At 34.0% G+C, this 22,870-nt stretch overlaps 1 protein-coding gene and 2 pseudogenes across 7 annotated transcripts in view; 2 read left to right on the top strand and 1 right to left on the bottom strand.

The window, feature by feature from the left end:
• Positions 1–22,870, bottom strand: part of PHTF2 (putative homeodomain transcription factor 2) — a 119,614-nt gene that overhangs the window by 63,637 nt on the left and 33,107 nt on the right. The gene's annotated exons all lie outside the window — the stretch shown is intronic.
• LOC105295523 lies at positions 10,706–22,130 on the top strand (annotated as a pseudogene).
• On the top strand, positions 18,044–18,162 carry LOC111743120 (annotated as a pseudogene).

The raw sequence follows: 22,870 nt of genomic DNA, 5'->3' as shown, positions 1-22,870 counted from the left end.
TTAATCAAAATATAGTCCAATGTTTCTGAATGCCCGTTACCTCCCCCACACTCACACACACCTACAGAAGTCAAACATTCAGGTGACTTTAATGATGAGGATCAAATGAAGAAGTGGAATCATTTAATCACACAATACAAACTATGAAGGATGATGATGATGATGTCAGACAAAGTAGTCTGAGGACATGCATGGCAAGAACTAGTAACTCTTTTAAATGTAAAACTACCAAATTATTTTACCAAATCTTTAACTCTTCTAAATCAATCTTTGCTTAGAACTCTAAAAAACATATGAGAAGTCAAACCATGGAAGCTTTTTAATAATCCAATCATTAAAATATTCCCCTATAATTCTAATGTTATTTGAGAGAAGAGAAGACATGAAATAGGTAAATATTCAAAGTTGAGATATTCTAATTGGGGAAAGAAATCTAAACCATGAAATAAATATGAAAATTATAAGCAACATCTTTGCTTCAACTGTCATTAATTTCTTCTGCTATCAATTACTGGCAGAACTGTATCATAACCAAAAGTGTTACTAAAGTCAAGCTGCTTGAATAGAAAGAAAATAAAAAATAAAAATTTTAAGAAGATTAAAGTCTTTTTGAGGGGAGAATATAACTTTTCAAGGAAGAAAAGATTTCTAGAATTCAATTTTGAAATTGAATACATGTGTGACTAACCTCTGACATTTGGATTAAAACATGAAAACACATTCTCATCTGTAGATACTAAAATATAGCTAATTAGCAAACATTCCATTCATTATACGTAATGCCACTAAATCCACCTAAAATCTTCCCACACATTCTGTCAGGTTATGCATCAACTAAAACCACACCTTTTCCTGCATTAACCCTAAGAATAGTGTATTACAGGCCACACACATATAATCAAATCATGTGAATCATGACCAAATTCCTATTGCCTAGGGAAAGCCAGTTAATGACAGAGTAAGACACTGACTCAAGTTTAGAAAAAAAACCCTCAAAGAGTATCCTTTAATTCAGCAAAGAGAGATGGTTATGGTAGAATCGGCCTCTAAGAAGTTTCAAATCCAAAGAGAGTTAGTTATAATTCAAAGCAGAATAAAATAGGCATTACCGTACTATGCATGAGTGAGAAACGGTGTGAAAGAGCAGTATCTGTGAGGTAAAATGTACAAGAACAGTAAATTTACTAGATATGGGGGCTTGGAAAAAAGATTAAAATGACAATTGCGGGCTCAAGTACCTGAACTGCATTAGTATCATTAACCATAACATGGAATAAAACAGGTTTAAAAAAGGCTGTTGGAACTACATGACAACTAGATATGGCTAGAGTTCTGGAGAGTTGGGAAGGGACAAAATTTGGAACATAGCAGCATAAACTAGGTGTTTGGACATTATGTGGGCAATTTGATAATCTAGGGAAATACAACGGCTTAAGGAGATCAAGAATAAAATATTAAGAGAAATATATATTCAACTGGAGAGAAGTATCAAAGTCAGGTAAGGAGACAGAAAAATTAGTCAGATAGGTAGGAAGAAAACTAGGACAATATACTACAGTAAAAGCCAAACAAAGAAAGAGTTTCAAGAAAGCAGTAAAGTCAAGAGAGCTAAAAATATTCAAACATTTGAGGTGAATAGGTAGCTAAACACGTTTTTGTCAAATAATCTTGATCTCATTTAAACAGTACGCAAAACCATTAGCTGAGCTATGGAAGCTGGAGAGTTTAGGGAATGGGGGACAATAGAAAAGGTAAACAACCACTAGGGGAGACAAGATATAGTGTTAACTAGAGTGTTAGATTAGGGGCAACAGGAAGAGCAGACACACTTGAGCTGGTATTAGAAGCAATCAGCTGGGTTATGTTTGTATTTTTCCTTTTACCACCAAGGCTCAACAGCCCAGGATCAGGAGGGGAAGAAACACACACACACACACACGCACGCACGCACGCACGCACGCACGCACGCACGCACGCAGGCACACACACACAGTGGGGTTGAGGGGCACCTTGTGGGGTAAGGAAAGTCAGAGCCTGAACTCGGTGAGAAGCACATCCACTTGGAGGATATCCTAATGTAGGGTGGCAGAGCCCAAGAAAAATGAAAAGGTCTAGAATAAAGAGCTTGAATGGCATGAAGGTGTCCACACACAGGATAACATGGCCACTGAGATGGGAAACTGGTTACATATGTGGGAACTGATGTCTCAAGAGTCTCTCTGTTTACTAGAAATTTCCATTTATAAAGCCATTAAAGAAATAAGAAAAAAAAAGAAGAAATAAGAGACGAGTTTAATGGCATTAATGCTATATGTAAATAGAAGGGTTTAATAAACAAATCATGGCACATTTATATCATACAATGTTACATTCATTAAAATTATGTTTTAAAGGGATATTTAGTGCTGTAAGAAAGTATTTTTGTTATGTATATGAAAACAGAATAATAAAAAAACTAAATACAATATGATTCTAATTTTGCTGGGGAAAATTCACAATGTCATTTTATTTTATTATGCTTATCTACATTTTCCACTTATGTTAGACATGAAATACTTTTAAATTATGATAAAAACATCATTTAAAAAATCAAGAAAAAAGGAAGCTAATATCATCTGAGTAGCATTAAGTGTTAGGCACTGGGATAGGTGCTTTTGAATACATTTTCTCATGGAAAAGTACTGGAAGTAGAGGGGGCAGGTCATTAAGAAAACAACTGCCATCGCTCAAAATCAGTTTAATTAAGTCTCATTATGAAAATAAAGCTTTTCCTATGAGTTATATAATAGAAATTTGCAGCTAGAAAGTTATATTTTAATAACAAAACTGTCAGAAATTCTAGTATTATAAAAGAGCAGATAGACAGATACCTACATCACAGGATATCAAGGGAAAAAATGAGTTAAAGAACCAAAATGCTAAAATATACCAAGAAAACAATAATATTCCATAGGAGCTCTTGTGGCAGAAGGGTAACTTCAATTGCATTAGGTGGTAATGGAAGGAATTTGACTGGTTCACACAGGAAAGAGAGGGAATGGAAGGAAGAGAGCCTGGCAAACAGCTTTGTGGTAGAATTGGTAGAACTCCAAGTTCTGGAAGAAGCCAAGGAGAGAAGGCCATCACCAGCAACCTTATAAGAGAAAGACGTAGCCATGACTGTCTCATCTGACCTCTCTTCCATTCCCCTTCAGTCCTCAAGAGATTAAAAAAATTCTCAAAGCTGGTGATACTTACTAGATATGGTATGATTTCAGGGGTCCCTCCATAACCCCTAAATGCCCAAGCCCCCATCTTTAATAAGGAACTGAATCTTTTTTAATGATTAAAAAGCAAATATCTAGTTGATTCAACACCTGTCTCTCATTTATACTTAAGTAAAATCATTATCTCACTAAGCATAAAGTACTGAAGGCCTGCCATATTATGAAGGGGACTCTCTAGGACCATGTCTATATTTGATCGTGCACACGCCCCTCCTCTACACTGATCTAGGCAGCTGACCAAAGCTGAGCCAATCAGATTCTCTCTCCATTCTAAATGTCAGATAAACAAGAGAAATAGATATGGCTAATAGAGAGAAATAAAATTAACATTAACAACAGAGCCCTACAGAAAAGTTTCTAGAAATTCTGCTACTGAGAGGCCCTGGTTTGCCTTTCCTTCTGAGGTCTTGGCTGTCTGCTGTTGGCACAGTTTAGGTGTAATGAAAAGTAGAAGCAGAACACACTGGTGTTTTTTCCTGGCCCAACTTTAATGGGAACATTGCTGTTAACGCAAACCAACACCACTCTGCATAATTTACAAAGTTTATTTTCCAACCTGCTGATACACGGCAGTATGTTCTGAGTGGATTTATTAATCAAGGTTGTGCCCGATTAACAGCCTTTCCTAAGAAGTCATCTTGACAAAGATAATTTAACTTCTCCTTTCTCCTTAACCTAACTTTGTGTCATGAATTGTGAAGATCCTGCTAGTGAGGAAAAAAAAGATCATTAGTTTCTTCTATTAATCATATGAAATAATTCAAATATGCCTTACTTAATCAATCAGAGGGTCAAAAAATTATACAGAGTATATACTAAAGTTCTATTAGCAAACCCGTAACATTAATTCCCAGGTGTTAAGCTTTTACAGCCAAACGCATAAAATTTAACAGTACTCAATCAATAATTATTTGGATTTTTCAATAAATGTTATTTCAATAATGAGTGGAAATTATTTTTAAATTAGTTAATATAAATTATTAAATTATTTAAAATAGCTTTTTAAAAGCTATTTATTACTTAAAATAAATAGCTTAGTTAAAATACTAAGGGTTCATTTCTTAAGCTTCTAAATCATCAAAACACAGTAAAAGATCAAAAAAACTTTACTTTGTCTTCATTTTACCACTAACAGTGCTGCTCATATTTTATATATCAAACTTAAGGAAAAAACCTCCAAAAAACATGAACTTCATCTTCCCGCCTAGTCAAAGAAAAGGCACTGATAACATGGGTCATAAATCTCTTAGCCAAGCATGCATATGAGAATTAATTTACTCAGTTAAATAATAATGACCCAAACCAAGCTAACTAAGCTATATGCGCAAGACTTCTAATAGACTAAGCAAATACATTTAAGCTAAAATAATAGTTGTATGAATAAACAATAGCTGATGTTCCATTTATTGCTGTTCATTCACAGACTGTCGCCCAAGCAGGGACATGACACAAAGAACATGTTTGATGCCACCACCCACAACCACCTGAGAGTCAATGGCCAGGGGAAGGAAAAGTAGAAGAATAAATAGGCCAGATTTGGATGCAAAGATGGGAGTGGAATCACAATCAGTTTAGGAGTGCAGATTCTATAACCCATTCTAACTGGGTTTAAATTCTGACTCCACCATGTATTCTCTCACTGTGAGAAAATTACTGGACTTCTCTGAATTTTAGTTTCCTCAGTTACAAAATCAGGATAATGGCAGTAATGGGTTGTTGTGATGATTAAATGCATGTTAAGCACTTAAGATAGTCAACAGCACACAGTAAGAGTTCAATAAATGTCACTTGTTATTTTCAACTAGTACAACAACCATGACATAGTAAGCTCTGGGCCCACTACTTTACTTACACAAAGTCATTTAACCCTTGTAACAATCCTTGAAGTAGACTGTGTTATCCCAATTTTAAAGAAAATGAAACAGACATAGATAAGTTCAATAAGTTGCTCAAAGTCACGAGATAGCAATATGACTGAACCAGATTCAAACACAAGATGTCTGACCCCAAGGGCCTGTGGGTGTTTTCCTGGCTGATTTTTAAGTTATTAAGACTCAAAGAATATTTATGTGTGGTACAAATTCAAACTGTTTGTGCCAAAATGAAAGGCAATGTTTATTTTAAAGGTTTTCAGGAACCATGTTAGAACTTCCTAAAAAAAAATTCAAAAGCCAACATTTTCACTTCCATTTTAAAAGTGAGGAAACTGAGTCTCAGAGAGGTTGAAATAACTTGCCCATGATCAGAAAGCTTTTAAGATACAGAATTTGCCCATGGTCAGAAAGTTTTTAAGATACAGAATTTGGATCCCATCCACAGGTATAGATGCCAATAGGCTGGTTTTCCACCACATAGTGCTATCTTCCTAAGGTAGCAACAATCTTAATTCTCTTTTCTCAAAATAACAGCAATCTGTGGAAACAGCTATGTTTTAGTAGCAAAAAAAAACATTTTAAATTATTTATTTAGTTAAGAATTAAGTAAGCATATCACCTACTTCAGATATATCCATTTCTAACTTGTCAAGATTTGTTTTTAATTAATCATATGCCCAAGAATACCACATTTTCTTTATACTCATGATTGTAATTAAAAGTCCAATTTTATTACTTCTTTGTATGTAAGAGGCTAAACACCATCTTGGAAGAGTGGAAAAAAGTTCCCACCAAGCACTTCATGTAGGGTGAGGAAAAAAAGAAAACTTTTTTTTAACCTGAATGTGTATATTTATGATATCCTCTCAACTGTATTGTTTATAAGAGGTATTGGACATGATTTATCCTAAAAACACAAGCTGATTTTAAAGTTCTGCCAACTTGGTAAATTCTTTAAACAGGGTTTCGCCAGTCTAGTAAAACCAAGAACACATACATAGGAAAATTCCATAGATGTTTTACTGTTTCAAACTGTAGATTAAATATTACTTTACTATACCTTTTATCGCCCAATTGAAGATGAAAAAATGAAAGCTCTTATATACTTCTTGCCAAATGACATGTTATTATTTAATAAGTGGGAGAAAAATTACATGACTACTTCATCAATTATCGCATTTTTAGGAAACTGGAATAATATTTAATTATAATAGGTAAGATCATGACCAAAAAAAAAAAAAAAAAAAAAAACCTCAACTAGTCAATGGCAGAACTAAAGCAGGAAATGATCAATAATATGCCAAACAACTAGGATTAATTATTATTTTTGTGACAAGTAAATAATCTCTTTTCCTTTTGATTTTACCTGAAAAGACCTAAATTTTAAATGACAACAATTCAAAAGCTTTATTTCTCCGATCTCATAGAATGCAGTCAGAACTTTCTGGGACACCGATGCTTAACATGGCAAAGATCGTGCCAGTTGAAGTTTTCCAGGATTTCCAAAGTTATAGTAAATTTAAACTAAATTATGATACCCAAAATAGAAAATCAATTAAAAGAAATAGCTGTGCAAATTAATACACAAACAGATAACAATTCACACCCATTAGAATGGCTATAATCAAAAAGACAGACAATAACAGGTGTTGGCATGGATGTGGAGAAACTAAAATCCTCATACATGCTCAAAGGAATTGTAAACTGAAGATGCCACTGTGGAAAACAGTTTGGCAGTTATGACCTGGTAATTCTACTCCTAATTACCTACTCAAGAGAAATGAAAACATAAGTCCATAGAAATATCTTTACATTAATGTTTATACCTATATTATTCATAATAGTCAAAAAGTGGAAACGATTCAAATGTACATCATTTGTGAATAGATAAAATGATACATCTACATAATGAGATTCTACTCAGCAATAAAAAAGAAGTACTCACACACGCTACAACATGTGTGAAACTCAGAAACATTATGTTAAGTAGAAAAAGCCAGATACAAAAAGCCACATATTATATAACTGCATTTATATGAAATATATAGAAAAGGCAAATCTTATAGAGACAACAAGTAGATTAGTGGCTGCCTGGTGGTGGGGGTGTAAATAAGGAGTCGCTACAAATGAGCAAGAAATTTCCTTTGGGAATGATAGAGATGTTCTGAAATTAGACTGTGATGATGGATACAAAACTCTATAAATTTAGTAAGAATTACTGAATTGTACACTTAAACAAGTGAATTTTATGGCATGTAAGTTATACACCAATAAAGCTATTTTATAAAAAATAGCTATATTTTTACAGATTTCTTTAAATAACATGACAAGCATTTAAAGGAAAGAAATATAAATATATTCAGAAGGCCCTGAATCCTATGGTAATTTGGAATCAAAAAAATTTTTTTCCTACCAAGTTTTGACTCCAGAAACCTGATTCTTCTTTTTCTTTTTTTTTTTGAGGGGGCGTGGAGTGGCGGGGGGGAGGAATAGGCTAGATTATTAATTAATTTAAATACTGGCCTAAAACTAACTTGCATATTTATAGGCTCTACTTCCCAAGGGTTTGAGATATTTAGACATTACCAGTACAAATTATAGTTCACTGCAACTGAGAAAAAAATGTTATATATAGCATATATATATGCTATATATAATAGTTGCTAAATTTGCATTATTCTGAATTTTAGGATTTATTTAAAAATATGTATATAAAATTTGCTTCAAATTATTAAATAGATAATTTTTGCTTGAATGACCAGGTAATTGCTGACAGTAAATAGTGATGAGATTTTTTTTTAAAGGGCAGGGCTTTAAAGACAAAACCTGGGCAGATCAAGGTTCTACCATTTACTCAGTGACTAGAGCACTTTAGGCAAAATAAACCAAATGAAAAACCTCTGAGCCTGCTTCCTCAGTGACGTTTTGGAAATTGGACAGTGACTGTAAATCACTTAGTATATGGTAGACATTTATTCTGTTTTTAACCTCAGCTATGTCTAGCATTACACAAAAATAACATCATATACAATTAGAGAAAATCTGTATAATTGGAGTTCATCAATATGATCTCTCTTGAAATTTTAGATCAACACTATAAAAAAAAGTATGAGTTCTTGATTCAATGACATAATATTTCAAATACAATGAAAAGCTGAATAAATTTCTGATCTTTAGACAAATTGTATTATGGTATAAACTTGTAAACAGAGATGACAAGTAATTAAATATTCATATTAAGAACTGTTTAAGCTATGAATGAATTTAAGCTCATAATAAATCACTTAGACAACAAGCAACCCTTAAATTGAAGTATTTATTGGAAAACTTAGCTCTCTTGGCCTTCAATTCTTGATTTGTTCAACAAATCAAAGCATATCAGAGCATTTTTCTAAACATCACAGGTACAGAAACAATTTCAGTTAAGAAAACTTTCCAAAGAACAAAAGCATCAGGAGACAGACAGGACACACTGAGAAACAAATTAATCTGAGTAACTGTTACATGAACATTCTTTCATGTACTCTAAGAATTCCTCAACTTCTTATTTCGCAATGGTCTGCATTTTCTGTACAGTCACTTTCGCTTGAGGGTAAATGAGGATTTTCCTCGTTCACAGAAACTTCTTATACCCAAGTGAATGAAAAAAGAGTCTTATACTAACTTGCATCATACATAGACATCAACCATAGACATGAATACATAGGATACTCTACACATCAGACTGAATATTTAATTCCATTTTGATTTGATTTTTTAAATCTAACAATATGAGACTATAGTTTGTTGATACCACAGTATTTGCTTTACTGTCTCCAAGATGCTTTTAAGAAAAGAACCCTTCTACACTTAGAAATGGAAGCAATTAAAAAAACGGAACCTAGTCCTATGACTAAGTTAGGACATTACTCTATTTATAAAGAAAATTAAATCAGAAAATCTATATTCACTCTAAAATAATGTTTTATTGTTTGTTTGTTTTTTAAAGCAGGGTAACTAAGCAGTAGTAAGGGCACAGAACTAAATTCTCGGATTTAAACTCCAGCCTCGCCACTTACTAACTCTATGACTTCAAATTACTTTGACCTCTCTGAGATTTCTCATTCATTGTAGTAGAAAAAGGTTTCTAAAAATTTTTCCGTTTTTCAGAAATCTTTCTCCCAATCCTTCTATTCAGGAAATTATGTAATGATAACATTTACTTAAGGAGTTTTATTTGAGAAATAATATGTATAAAAATTATGGGTAACTTGAAAGTAAAAAAAGTATTGGTACTGGGTAATATTTATAAAGAAAAAAAAAACAGAAAAACAACATTTATGCCACTCAAGATGGCAATAACATGTTGTCTATCATAAAAATAACCACCTAAACACTGCGGCATGGACTGACTGGGATCCGACTTGGATAGAAGGCCCTACCCTTGGTAACTGAAATATATTAGGGTCTCTGGTGCTACTCCCCTTTGCCAAACAAGGCAGTTAATACCGTTAATAATAATAATAATAATAATAATAATAATAACAACAATAGCACTTACTATTTATCAAGTGTCATATACACGTTTCATGTATTAACTCATTTAATCCTCACAACTCTATGAAGTAGGTATTACTGCTATCCCTATTTTACTGTTAAGAAAACTTAAATTGTACAAAGTTAAACAGTTAAGTAGAATAACACAGGAATTCAAATCCAGCTCCACAGCTGAGCCCTTATCAACTACTAATTTCATTCACATCCTTACACAAAAAACACACTATGTGCTCTCGCCTTGGCTCTGATCACCAGACAAGGGGTAGCATCTAACCCCTAGTCATTGCCCGATATTTCTGCCTCTACTGACTCCACGGCTGCCTTGTCAGGAAGGAAGCTCTCAGGCTCTGTTAAGAAAGTAAATGAGAATATACAAAATTTTTCATGAACTCCAACTTACTCAGCCGTAAAAATATGTAAAACAGTTAATATATTATTAGTAATCATAGGGTAACTATAAGGATGAATGTGCTAATGAGCTAACACACACATAAGAGCTTAATGTTAGCTACTATGTCATTTTGATGAATTACTTAATGCTTCCTTTTTCTTCATATTGCAGCATAAGACAAGAAATGCAGATGCCTTATTTGCATTCCTTTATTATTTATCATAGGATATACTCTGGTTTGTTATTCTAAAACATACCCCTGACTAAACCATGTGTACGTAATATGACTCAAGACTACAGCACCTTCCTTGTTTACATATTTCTAACCATTTACTATAAATAGCATAAAAAGCTGTATACTTTTAAAGCAATTTAAATACCAAGACTATAACATATCTTGGTTATTTAAATATCTTATTTTAGAAAAATACCTAACATATTATTGCTGTTCATTCAATAATATGAAATAAAAAATGAGACTATAAAACAGATCTAAATTATTCAAAACTGAAAAAATTGCTTGGCTTTCTTCTACTTACCTGTATAGGGTAAAATTAAAATGGAGAAACGGTTAAGATAAATTGCTCCTGGGTGCTTAGTCCGGATTCCTTAAAATTAGTATCTAAGGGACCTGGACCATGGTTATCACTGGTCAAGAAAATGTTTGTTGTAATTGCAAGAATCCAGATGGCTACAAACTTGCTACTAAAAACGACTACAGGTAGGCCTAACTACAGGTAGATGTAGATGTCAACTACAGGTTACACCTTTAATCTTCACTATAGCATTGGGAAAAACTGTGCAGAGGAAGAAATAAAATATTCACTTACAGTATTTGTTAAATTTATAATGAACCGCTTATGTAGATAATAAGACTGCTAAAGTACTAATCTTTGTCAAGTGCTTTGTAAAGAGTTTGCAATCTTATGCTGTACAGACCATTATTAATCTCCTGCACTAATGGGACAACTGAGCCTTTAAGAGGTGTCAGAAGGTTCCATGTCTAGTATTTGGGGGAAGGAACCCAAGTTTTGACTTACGACTCTACATGCCCTTTCCACTGCACCATATTCATTTATATAACTTGGCCAGCATTTTCCTAAGTATGTTCCACAGACATTCAAAGAAAAAAAATTAAGTCAAATAAATTGAGAAATGATATCTTCTCTACCTGTCTCTTAGGCAGTCTGTAACACTGCATGTTATTCACACTATGAAATCCTGTTACCATAAAACTTGTTTACCTTTGTCTAACTCAGTATGCCACCTCACAGGAACTCAACACAATGAAGAACTACATACACTAAAAATTTAATGTGAATATTATCTCCTAACAGCACTGTTGTCAAAGAATCAAACACCTACCAAGTACCAACTATAAGATAAGGCACTGAAATAATGAAGATACAAAGGTAACAATTTCTACCCTTATTGATTATACTAAAAGTCAAGCTGTGATAAATGCTTGAATAAACAAAATGCCACTGTAACCCAGAGGCAGAAGGGTAACTGAATTTATTAAAGAGATTCCCCTTTAATTGCTATTAGATAGAATAGAATGAATTTCATTTATAACTATACCATAAACGTTTCAGGATGTATGTAGCTAGGATGATAAAAAAAAAAAAAAAGGATTAAGATCTCTGTAGCTTTCCCCAACCCTACACAGAAAGGACTGCTCCCATTTCAAATTTGTATCCTCAAGGAATACAGTCAAACACTACTAGAGACTGTCAAAGAGACTCAGAAGCCAACCAGAATAAGCGTTTTTTGGCAAAACAGAACCTGAGCATCGATAGCTGCAACAGGGTGAAATACATCAAAAATCTTTAAAGCCAAGAGCTCACAAAGATACAACAAACAAACAACAGCGGTGACTCTGGAGGATGCTAGGTAACTACCACATCAGTCTGCAAACTCATAAAGAGAGAAAGAATCAAGAAAAGAAAAAAAAGCACAATACTACTGCCATGAAAAGAGTACACATAACTTGTCTGTAGAAGCATGGCAGAGGGAGCCTAATCCAGTCTTCATGGGATTATGAAAGACATCCTTGAGGGGAAGATTCTAACTTTGAGTTTTAAGGACTAATTTGAGTTAGTTTTCAAAAAGAGCAGAAGTGGGCATCCCAAGCAGTAAGGTGAAAACAGTATGGGGACACTTCAAAAAGTTGTATTTGTTGGGGAGAGATAGAGTTAGTGAGTAAAAGTTGAGAGCAGGAATAGGCTAGAAAGCTAACTGAAATAAGATCAGAAAAATTCTTAAAGGCCTTGTGAGGAAATTTGGAGTTTATACCATATGCACGAGGAAGTCTTCGAAGAGTGTTATTAAATAGGTAAGTGCAAGGTCAAATTTTTAATTAAGATAAATCACTTCAATGGCTGTGAGGGGAAAATATTTAACTGGGACAAGAATGAAAAAACAATGAAGGAAGGTAGATCACAGCAAATCTGAGCAATATTTAAAAGATCATAGTAACAGAAGGGTAACTGGAAGAAGAAATTTAGATGGAACTTTACGGGAGTTCCACAGTGCTTTAAAGACAATTCTAGTGCAGCACTGGGGACAACGATGCAGGGTTGTTTTAAGATAAGTACTCAGTGCCTGACACATAGAAGGTTTATCATAAACACTATTTAAATGTAAATGGGTGCAAATTCTACCAGGATATTATTTTTTAGAGAGAGAAACAAAGTCTTGGTAATAAAAATCTTTAATCCTAAAAGTTATACTGTATTGGTAAAATTAAATATATTGAATTTTTCCTATATAAAGTCAATGTACTGAGGCTTCACTTGAATGGGAAATTTTTAGGTTGTATACCTTCTCCAGCATTTTTATTCTTGTGAATCAATCCTTGGTACTGAATTAACAATTTTCATTGAATAAACTCTATGGGCCATTTGACAAAGAGCAATTTAGCTTCTAAGTTACCCTGTTATATAGCATTTATAAATGTCATTCTTTGTGGAACTATAAACGTAGCAGGTTAATGCCAGTGTTTTAGACACTCTCAGGCCTTTCCAAAGTTGGTACATTTGCCTAATTTTAGGCTGCCAATGGCAACCTACTAATTTGTTTCACCGCCATGTCTGTTACCATGGTTAAAGATAAACTGCAGGATATTTGGAATATAACTGGCAAACGTTACATCCTTGGCTAACATTTCTATTTTAAATCTATTCATCAGAAAATAAAAAAAGTTAGAAACTAGTTTCCAGTAGTATGTCATAAAATATTTTTCTTCCCAACTCCCAAAAGGAATAAGAAGCTTTATTCATTAAAGAACTTCAACTCTATTCAAATAACACTGTTTCCTGGATCTCCTCATACCTGTGTAAACAACTACTTTAATTTTTAGGCACTGTATTTGGCAACTGCTGTAGGCAAATCAATGTTTCCTTTTAATGGAATAACTATTCCACTTATCAAAGAAAAAAGTCATAAACAAATTAAGAGAACTGCAGCATTTCAAAGAAGTTATGTACTATGTAGAAATTCCTAGTTCTGCTATACCAAAGTATCTGCAAAACTACGAAAATCTTCTATTACCAAATACTCGACTTCTAAAGAGGAAAAATAAAATAAATACTAAGCATTTGGGTGTTTATGTATTCTGAACATGGTGAAAAGATGTCTCAAAAATCTCAAGTAAGATAAAGAATTTTCTACTGATACTGTTTTTGTAAATCCAGTACTTTCACACTTAGGAGTACTGACTATAGATCTCTGGAATCCATAAACGTTACTGTGTAGCAGCCGATCAGGATATTGCGAGGGAACAGTGCAAGGTATATTTTTCTATTTTCTATTTTCTTTACCCATGGGAGTTGAATCTGTTATCCCAATTAATTCAGGTACTGCTTGTTCAAAAGTGAAATTCTGTAACTCAAGATCTCTAGATTAGGTAAAACAAAAACAAAAACAAAAATAAGACCTTGAGTTTCCTTATCTCTCAGTGTCTCTTCATCTGCAAAATAAACATACTAGAAAGTTAATTTCTAAGGTACCTTTCCCTCTCTACATTTCTGATTCTTTAGCAAGAAGTTAAGATTCTAGCACAGGTAACCTCAGTGACAACCTCTGGCAAACAAACAAACAAACAAACAAATAAAAACACAGATAAAAATGAGGTTTTTCTTTTCCTTACTATTCATAGCTGTTTTTAATTTTTTAATTAAATTTATTGGTTAATAACATTATTTAAGTGGCAGCTGTACAACTCTATATCATCTATATATTACACTGTCTGCTCACCACTCAGTCTAGTCTTCTTCTGTCACTGTATATGAGGAAAGGCTCACGGGAATTTCTCCTTGGTAAAAATTCATGTACTTCAAGGAACTGATTTTGCTGACAGCTTCTTTCAGTGATTCAGAGGGTTTCTCCAAATTACCATGTAAAATTAGATATTAAACTTAAAAAAACTATATCTATCCTTCTCTCTGTATTCTATGCACTTTTCAATGTATCATTTGTTTTGTTCCTTCCTAAAACACCTCTCCTTACCATGAAAAAAATACTTCAAATGATCCCAGATAAAGAATGACATAAGCTGAGAAAAAACTATTTGTGCTAGAAATTAAAGCAAATGATAAGGGAGAGAGCAATTAAATGTAAGTATAGAATTCTCAAAAATACCAAAGAAACCTGACCACTTCTTTTAATGGTGTTTTTCTATTTTAACGATATAGAAATGTTCAATTTAAAAGAACTAATAACCCAAACCTTTAATTATCCAAATATATTATAATGAGTCTCTATATTTAGCAAAAGGGAAAAGAAGGCAGAGGAATTGCTATAGCAGTATTCATTGAACACCTACTGTATACCAACATTATACTTGGTGTTTACATGTTATCTCATTTAATCAACACAGCAATCTTAAAAGGATTCTCATCTCAATATTATAAAGAAACTAAGGCTTACAAAATTAAGAAACTCATGAAGCTTAGTAAATAAAAATAAAATCAGCTAATCTAAGGTCATTTAGGAAAGCCAAACATGTCCTCCAGCACATAATCAGTCTATAGTGTTCTACAGAATTAGCTCCAAACACAAAATCCTGCAGCATCAAAGAAATGAATTGTTCAATAGGCTGTGACAATTATGGAAAAAACACATCTCATATACTCAATTCATTACGAATTTGAATATTTAAAACTTCATACTTCAACTCAATTTTTACAATTTTATAACTAAAACAACAGATTAATATTATATACATCTTGAAATATTCAGTTTTATATACAATATTGTTTAGTCCTAAAAGAAACAATTGGTATTTTAAGAGATAGTTAATAATTTATCAAAAAGTAGATTTGACAACCCTTCAAGACTAGAACATTGAGAAATATGTGGTTTAACTTACATGTACTTTTTTAAAGGGGAAAGAATGTTATTATTTATAATTAAGACATTAAACCTCATAATAGTTGGATTAAATAAAGAACCCAAATATCTATGTATTTAATGAGAACTGGAAGCAAAAAATTGTGCTTAATTCTGCATAAATTTATTCCTTAACATTTCATAGAGGAGAAGTTAAGTGATCAACCACTTTAACTTTTAAGAACATGAAGAAAATATTAAAGATCCTGGTCCTCTTTTACTCAGTTCAATACTATTAGTCCAGGATACAGCTACACAGAAGGAAATTAAGCTGCACATTTCCACATGTAATCTACTAAAACCAGTCATATTCTTTAGTTATACTTCTGTAATGGGTAGAATAGTGTCCCATAAAAATTCATGTCTGCCCAGAACCTTGAAATGTTACCTCATTTGGAAACAGGGTATTTGCAAGTGTAATTAGTTAAGGATCTCAATATAAGATCACCCTAGATTTAGAGTGGACCCCAAGTCCAATGACTGGTATCCTAAAAGGAAAAAGAGAGGACACAGAAACAAAATGAAGAAGGCAATGTGAAAACAGAGGCAGAGAGTGGAATGATGCACCTATAAGGCAAGGAACACTAAAGATTATGTTCGCCAGAAGCTCAGAGAGGCACATGGGACAGTTTCTCCCTCAGAGTCTCCCTATGGAAGAAACCAACCCTGTTGACACTCTGATTTTGGACTTCTGGCTTCCTAAACTGTGAAAAAAAATAAACTTCTGTTGTTTTAAGCCATCTAGTTTGTGGTCATTTGCTACAAAAGTCCTAGGAAACTCATACAACTTTTTAAAATATTTTGATATAACCACTGAGTTAATCCATTCCATTATCACAATACATCAAACCATAAAAATACAGAAGCACTCTGAAAAATATTTAAATGTGTGGTGATACTATAACATCATCATCATCATCACTACCATTACTGTTAAGTCAACACACACACACACATATATATATATGTTACTTAATGCTATCTATTTTTAAAGATATATATATATTACTTAGTTCTATCTATTTTAAAAGATGTATACCTCTCCAAACACTCTCACATCAGAAGTCATCTGAAAAAAACAAAACTCTCAAATTAAACAAATGGATTTTACAAAAGTCATTTTTGTCTGTTTTTTTTAAAGCGACTTCTATACAGAAGAGTGGCCTGCAAGTCAGCAGACCCGAGCTTTGGTTTTATCACTAATTCATGACTGTGATCAAGGTATTAGGTGCACAGGTATCAGTTTTCTTATCTATAAAGCAAAAAGTTTAACAAGAACTAGATGATCTCTGAAATCAAACTATCTTGACTACTGTCTAGCATAGTTTCTTATAAATAAAACTAAAACTTAAATTATTTATGCTAAGATACCCAAAGTGGAGAGAGTGTGAGGGTGGAAAATTAAGAACTTCATGACCAAAATGGGGGAGAAAAATCTTAAGTGAAAAGGTACATATTTCAGCAACTAAACTAACCAGTCTATCTCTGCTAGGACAATCTAACTTTTTGGCAAGTAAGTGACATTAAAAAGGAAGAGGTGGAAAATCTGATCAGTGACTGAAGCAAAGAAAGTTGAGGTTTATAAATTACACTTAGTCATGACTTTGCTCTATGGCTGTTAGATAACAAACATCAACTAAATCCCCACTGCTCTAAAATTGGAAATTAGAAGTCTGACATTTTAGGTTTCTCATTTATAAGAATCATTTTAGAGTCATGAAAACTTTTAGAATGCATGAAATAAAGCACTCTGATAAGTTTGGGAATAATTTCTCTGATAAGTGTGGGTAATATGAAGTAATAATAATAGTAGAAATAAGCATTTATTGAAGAGCACTTACATATATCATTAATTAATCCTCAAATAAATATAAAAGAGAATTATATACATAAAGAAAGTGAAAATTCAGAGAAGTTAAGCAACTTGTCCAAAATCATAAAAGGCTTTCAAGTATAAGGATTCGAATCTCTGCTTTCCAACCCCCAAACCCATAAAGATATACTGCCTCATATGGCAATCACCCTCAAAGGGGGCAGGTTGTGACTGAGAGGGAGTATGAAGGCTTTTGTAGAGCTGGTAACATTCTCTTTCTTGATCTGAGTCTTGTTTTGCAACAGGACACAAACTGTCCTGAATACAAACAGGTGTTTGGTTTGTAAAATTCATCAAGCTGAACACTTAAAATATGTGTGGTTTTCTGAATATATATTATACCTCAATAAAATTTACAATAAAATGTAGCGTCCGTGCAAGAGAGAGTTAGGACTCTCTCTTTTGTAAGTAAAATCCCATTCAAACTAGCTTCAACGAAAAGGGGATATTTACTGGCTGACATGGCTAAATAACTGAAAAATAAGGTGAAGGTAATCTCAGGGTGGAGTGAATCCAGAAAACAGAGCACACCATGCTGGTTGTCTCTCTTCCCCATTCTTGACCCAATCTGCTGCTGTCTCTCTCTCTTCTGTCCACAACTTTCTCTAAGTTTTGGTAACAAAGCTATAGGCTGCTCCAGACTTTCATCCTTCTAGCTCCTCGATGAAAGAAGCAAGAGTCTTTTCCATCATTTCTAATAAAAAAATACTGTGTCTACGGCCATGCTACCCTGAACAAGCCGGATCCCGTCTGATCTCAGAAGCTAAGCAGGGTCGAGCCTGGTTAGTACTTGGATGGGAGACCACCTAAGAAGACCAGGTGCTGTAGGAGTGAAAAATAGAGGACTATAAGCTGACAAGGTCCTTGCAATCTATGAGGTCAATCGAGAGTTGCCTCGCCTAAAAAAAAAAAAAAAAAAGTCTGTAGAAGGACAGTTTGGGTCATGAGATACCCAAAATGGACCGACCACTGTGACCAAGGAAATGAAGTACCATCTCTGGTCTTGCCTTAGCCTCAATACCTACCTCTTTGGCTAGATGGAAGAAGGATTATGTGCAGCACAGACTTGTGGTCATTAAAGAAACTGCTGAGTACTGAAAGCTACTCTAACTTCTTATCTATTATATTTCAATTCATATGATATATCACTAACATTATTTTAAAGAGATACTTCATATTTATTTGAACAATTCATAAACCGCTTAAAAACTTTTTAAAAATCATACTTAAAGTTGATTTACTTCTGCACAACACTGTGAGGCACATAGGGGAAGCATTACTATCCTCAGTTTGTAAAATAAGTTTATGTTATCTTTAGTTTATAAAAGAACTGAGGTTCAGAGAAATTAAGTAAAACATTCAATAATACAAGCTAGTATATACCACAAAAAATCAAATAAAAGTGGTCTTTCAACCACACCATACTATAAGGCACAGTAGTTTAAAATTACCCCCAAAGATTTAATGGTACATATGAGAATGTGGTTCAAGAAAAAAAAAAAAAAAAAAAAAACTTAATAGGGAAAATGTAATAAACCCATTGGTCTGAAGCTAAGTACCTCTATTTTGGTAGATATTAATTTTCTATCTATGACTATAACTATCCCAAAGCAAAAAAAGGACAGCATTTCTTGTGTATCACTTAGAATGCTTTCAGCTGGAAGGAAATAAAACTCAACTTCAAGTGACTGAAAAAATAAGGGAATTTATTTATTCAAAGGAAACAGAATTCCATGATTGGCTTAGACTAATCAGGATTCATCTTCTCTGAGATTTCATACTCCCTGGCCATAAGGCTCTGCAGAGGATAATGAATTCCATCACAAAGTAGTTCTCCCAGCAAGGAAAAAGGTCCAGAATAGTTTTAGGTAAGAAACCTACTTTATTCCACTCCACACATCCTTTCTTCTTACAGAGCTCAAAAAGGAGTCTGCCTCAGGGCAAGTTCCCCCAAAATGGAGAACATTTGTAGGAAGAAATAAACTAGCTTCAGGAAAGCAGAGAAGGAAAAAGAGGCAGACAGATACATCTGATGGTGCTCTGGTCTTGGGATTCTATCAATTCTGAGATAAGCTTCATCACTTTGCATGGTTTAGTTTGAAAACCAGTAAATGTCTCTGTTTTGCTAAAGATAATCTGAGTTGAATCTGTCTTACTTGCCAAAGAACCCTGAATGATAGAGAATAGAAAATCATAAAAGCAACAGCACAGTTTTGGAGTTGAAAGCTGAGATTTAATACTTCTTAACCATCTGTACGACCATGGGCAAGGTATCGCTCTGAAATGTCCTACTTATGTACTTAGTGTACACACACACACACACACACACACACACATACACATGTGTACGGGTACAAATGAACTTTACTTAAAAGAGAGAGAATTTAAAGTTCCCAACTATTAATAGTTGACAGTAGTTATCAGTCAAGTTCAAGAAACTCAGGCTAGTTTCTCATTTATATTACTAAATAAATCCCACTGTTGGCTCATATTTAGAAGCCATTAAACATATTTATTCAAGTTTTCTTGCTGACTATTAACTCTATAAAGGCAATGACCAAGATCTATATCATATAGTTCTTCCTCAATTCTGCAAACTAAGTTCACTATTTTACTATCTCAATACAGTGTTGCTAGTGCTTTCCTTCTCTTTAAAATTTGGGTCTTTTTTCTGGGCCACCTTCTCTTATATATTCATCTCCTGAAAATACAACCTCATTCTCTCATAATTTGACCTGCATATTGACAATAGAATCCTAGGAGTCATTACTTTTTTTAAAGGAATACTTAGTGTGTCAATTATCTGAACCCATATAACTTCGGGCCCCTATTTAGGATGCCTTCCAAAAGATAAATAATGTCCTCTCCTCAGGAACAAAAAGCCAGAAATATGACAGCAGAGTACTGTGTTATAAAAAAACATTAAATGGCCCAATATTAACCAAAAATTATTCAGGTTTCTCCTGTCACCATTCTTGAGGCATTAATTGTTCTTCTAAATAATGACTGCAAATTTGTTTCAACAAGAACATTCAAATTAATCATGACTGCAGATGACTACATGTACAAAATGAAGTTTAAAATTAGATATCAAAGACTTCCTGTCAGTGGATGCCGCCAGGTAAGCATTGTTAAAGTCTCCCCACCTACAGCCACCATGTCTCCAAGTCTCTCAAAGAGCCTGAACAGCTGCAGAAGCTCTTCATTGGAGGTCTGAGCTGTGAAACAACCGTTGAGAGTCTGAGGAGCCATTCTGAGCCATGGGGAATGCTCACAGACTGTGTGGTGATGAGACATCCAAACACCAAGCGCTCCAGAGGCTTTGGGTTTGTCACATATGCCACTGCGCAGGAGGTGGATGCAGCCATGAATGCCAAGGCCACACGAGTTGGATGGAAGAGTTATGGAACCAAAGATGGCTGTCTCAAGAGAAGAGTCTCGAATACCTGGTGCCCACTTAACCATGAACATTATTTTTGTTGGTGGTATTAAAGAATACACTGAAGAACATAAACTAAGAGATTATTTTGAACAGTATGGGAAAACCGAAGTGATTGAAATCATGACTGACTAAGACAATGGCAAGAAGAGAGGCTTTGCTTTTGTAACCTTTGATGACCATGATTCTGTAGACAAGGCTGTCATACTGGAATGGCCACGACTGTGAAGTAAGGAAAGAAATGGCTAGTACTTCATCCAGCCAAAGAGGTCAAAGTGGTTCAGGAAACTTTGGCAGTGGTCATAGAGGTGGTTTTGGTGCGAATGACAACTTCGGTCATAGAGGAAACTTTAGTAGTCAAGGTGGCTTTGGTGGCAGCCGTGCTGGTGGAGAATATGGTGGCAGTGGGGATGTCTATAATGGATTTGGTAATGATGGAAGCAATCCTGAAGGTGGCGGAAGTTACATGATTTTGGCAATTACAACAATCAATTTTCAAATTTTGGACTCACGAAAGGAGACTTTGGAGGCAGAAGCTCTGGCCTCTAAGGTGGTAGAGGGCAATATGTTGCCAAACCATGAAACCAAGTCAGCTATCGCAGTTCCAGCAGAAGTGGTAGCCACTGCAGTGGCAGAAGGTTTGAATTACTACCAGGAAACAAAGCTTAGCAGGAGAAGAGAGCCAGAGAAGTGACAAGGAAGCTACAGGTTACAACAGATTTGTGAACTCAGCCAAGCACAATGGTGGCAGGGTCTAGCTGCTACAAAGAAAACATGTATGTTTTAGACAATACTCATGTGTATGGGCAAAAAACTCGAGGGCTGTATTTGTGACTAATTGAATAACAGGTTATTATAGTTTCTGTTCTACGGAAAGTATAAAGCATTCCAACGAAGGGGTTTAACATAGATTTTTTATTTTTTGCACCTATGCTGTTGAGTGCTAAATGTTAATAGCCTGATCATGACACTGAATAAATGTGTCTTTCAAAAAAATGTGCTGTGTAAAGTTAAATCTACTCTGATGACATCTTGGGAAATTAACCCAACAGTGTGAAGTTAGAATTCCTTCAGGATGATGCCAGGTTCCATTTGAAATTTATTTACAACCTGCTTCGGCATAGAAGCCATTGTCTTCAGAAACCTTGGTGTAGCTAAACTGACAATTACTGTGTTGTGTCCTAGAGTTCACCATCGACATTAAAAGGGTCACCCAAGCAGAGTCATGGAGTTCACTTAATTATTAATGATGGTCAGCACATCCTATGCAATATATCCACATTGAATTATGGTACCAGATAAAATTATAGATGGGAATGAAGCTTGTATATCATCTATTATCATGTGTAATCAATAAATAATTTAATATCCTCTTAAAAATAAGTAAAATTAGATATTAAAGGACTTTTAAAAAAATCTCAAAATAAACTATGTAAAGAATAATCTATTAAAAAGTACCTGATATTTAATTAGATCTACACATATTTTAATACTTTAAAACAATTTATTTTTATTTATTTTCTCCTGGAATTTTCACATCTGATATTAGAGCTCATGTTTACAACAGTCCACAAATCAAATAACGGTCTTTAGAACTGGTGTTCAGTACTCAAAACAAAAATATGAAAATGTCACCATTTTCCAGTGGGAAAAGTGACTCTAAAGTGTTATGACCAAACAAACAAATATTTAGGAAAATGAATGTGAACATTTCTTGGTTTTTATTTATAGCAAAACCTCCTAGTATAAGCTGGATACTACTGAATGATACTAACAAAATCAAGGAACATTAAAATATTAAACCTTTTTAAATCATCTAATCCGGGACTTCTTCACCTGGGGATCAAATCAGATGTGAAAGTCTGTATACATGTGTGTATTGTGTGTATGTAATGTTACATACACTTTTCTGCCCTCTTTTCACTGAAGCATGAACACCCCTAAAAGGACTTTTTTTGTAAACGGATTTTTAAGAGAAAAACAAATCTGAATGACCTAAGAGCAGTGAAGGGAACCCTTAGGCTAATGATAAAAAGAAATACCAAGATGGCAGATGAGAGGCATGACTGCAGACTAATTCATCTATAATGAAGCAGAAGG

This window comes from Pteropus vampyrus, unplaced genomic scaffold, assembly GCF_000151845.1.
Source record: "Pteropus vampyrus isolate Shadow unplaced genomic scaffold, Pvam_2.0 Scaffold107, whole genome shotgun sequence".
Lineage (NCBI taxonomy): Eukaryota > Metazoa > Chordata > Mammalia > Chiroptera > Pteropodidae > Pteropus > Pteropus vampyrus.
Note: the sequence above shows the minus strand (reverse complement) of the source record. Positions and strands in the feature narration are given on the sequence as shown.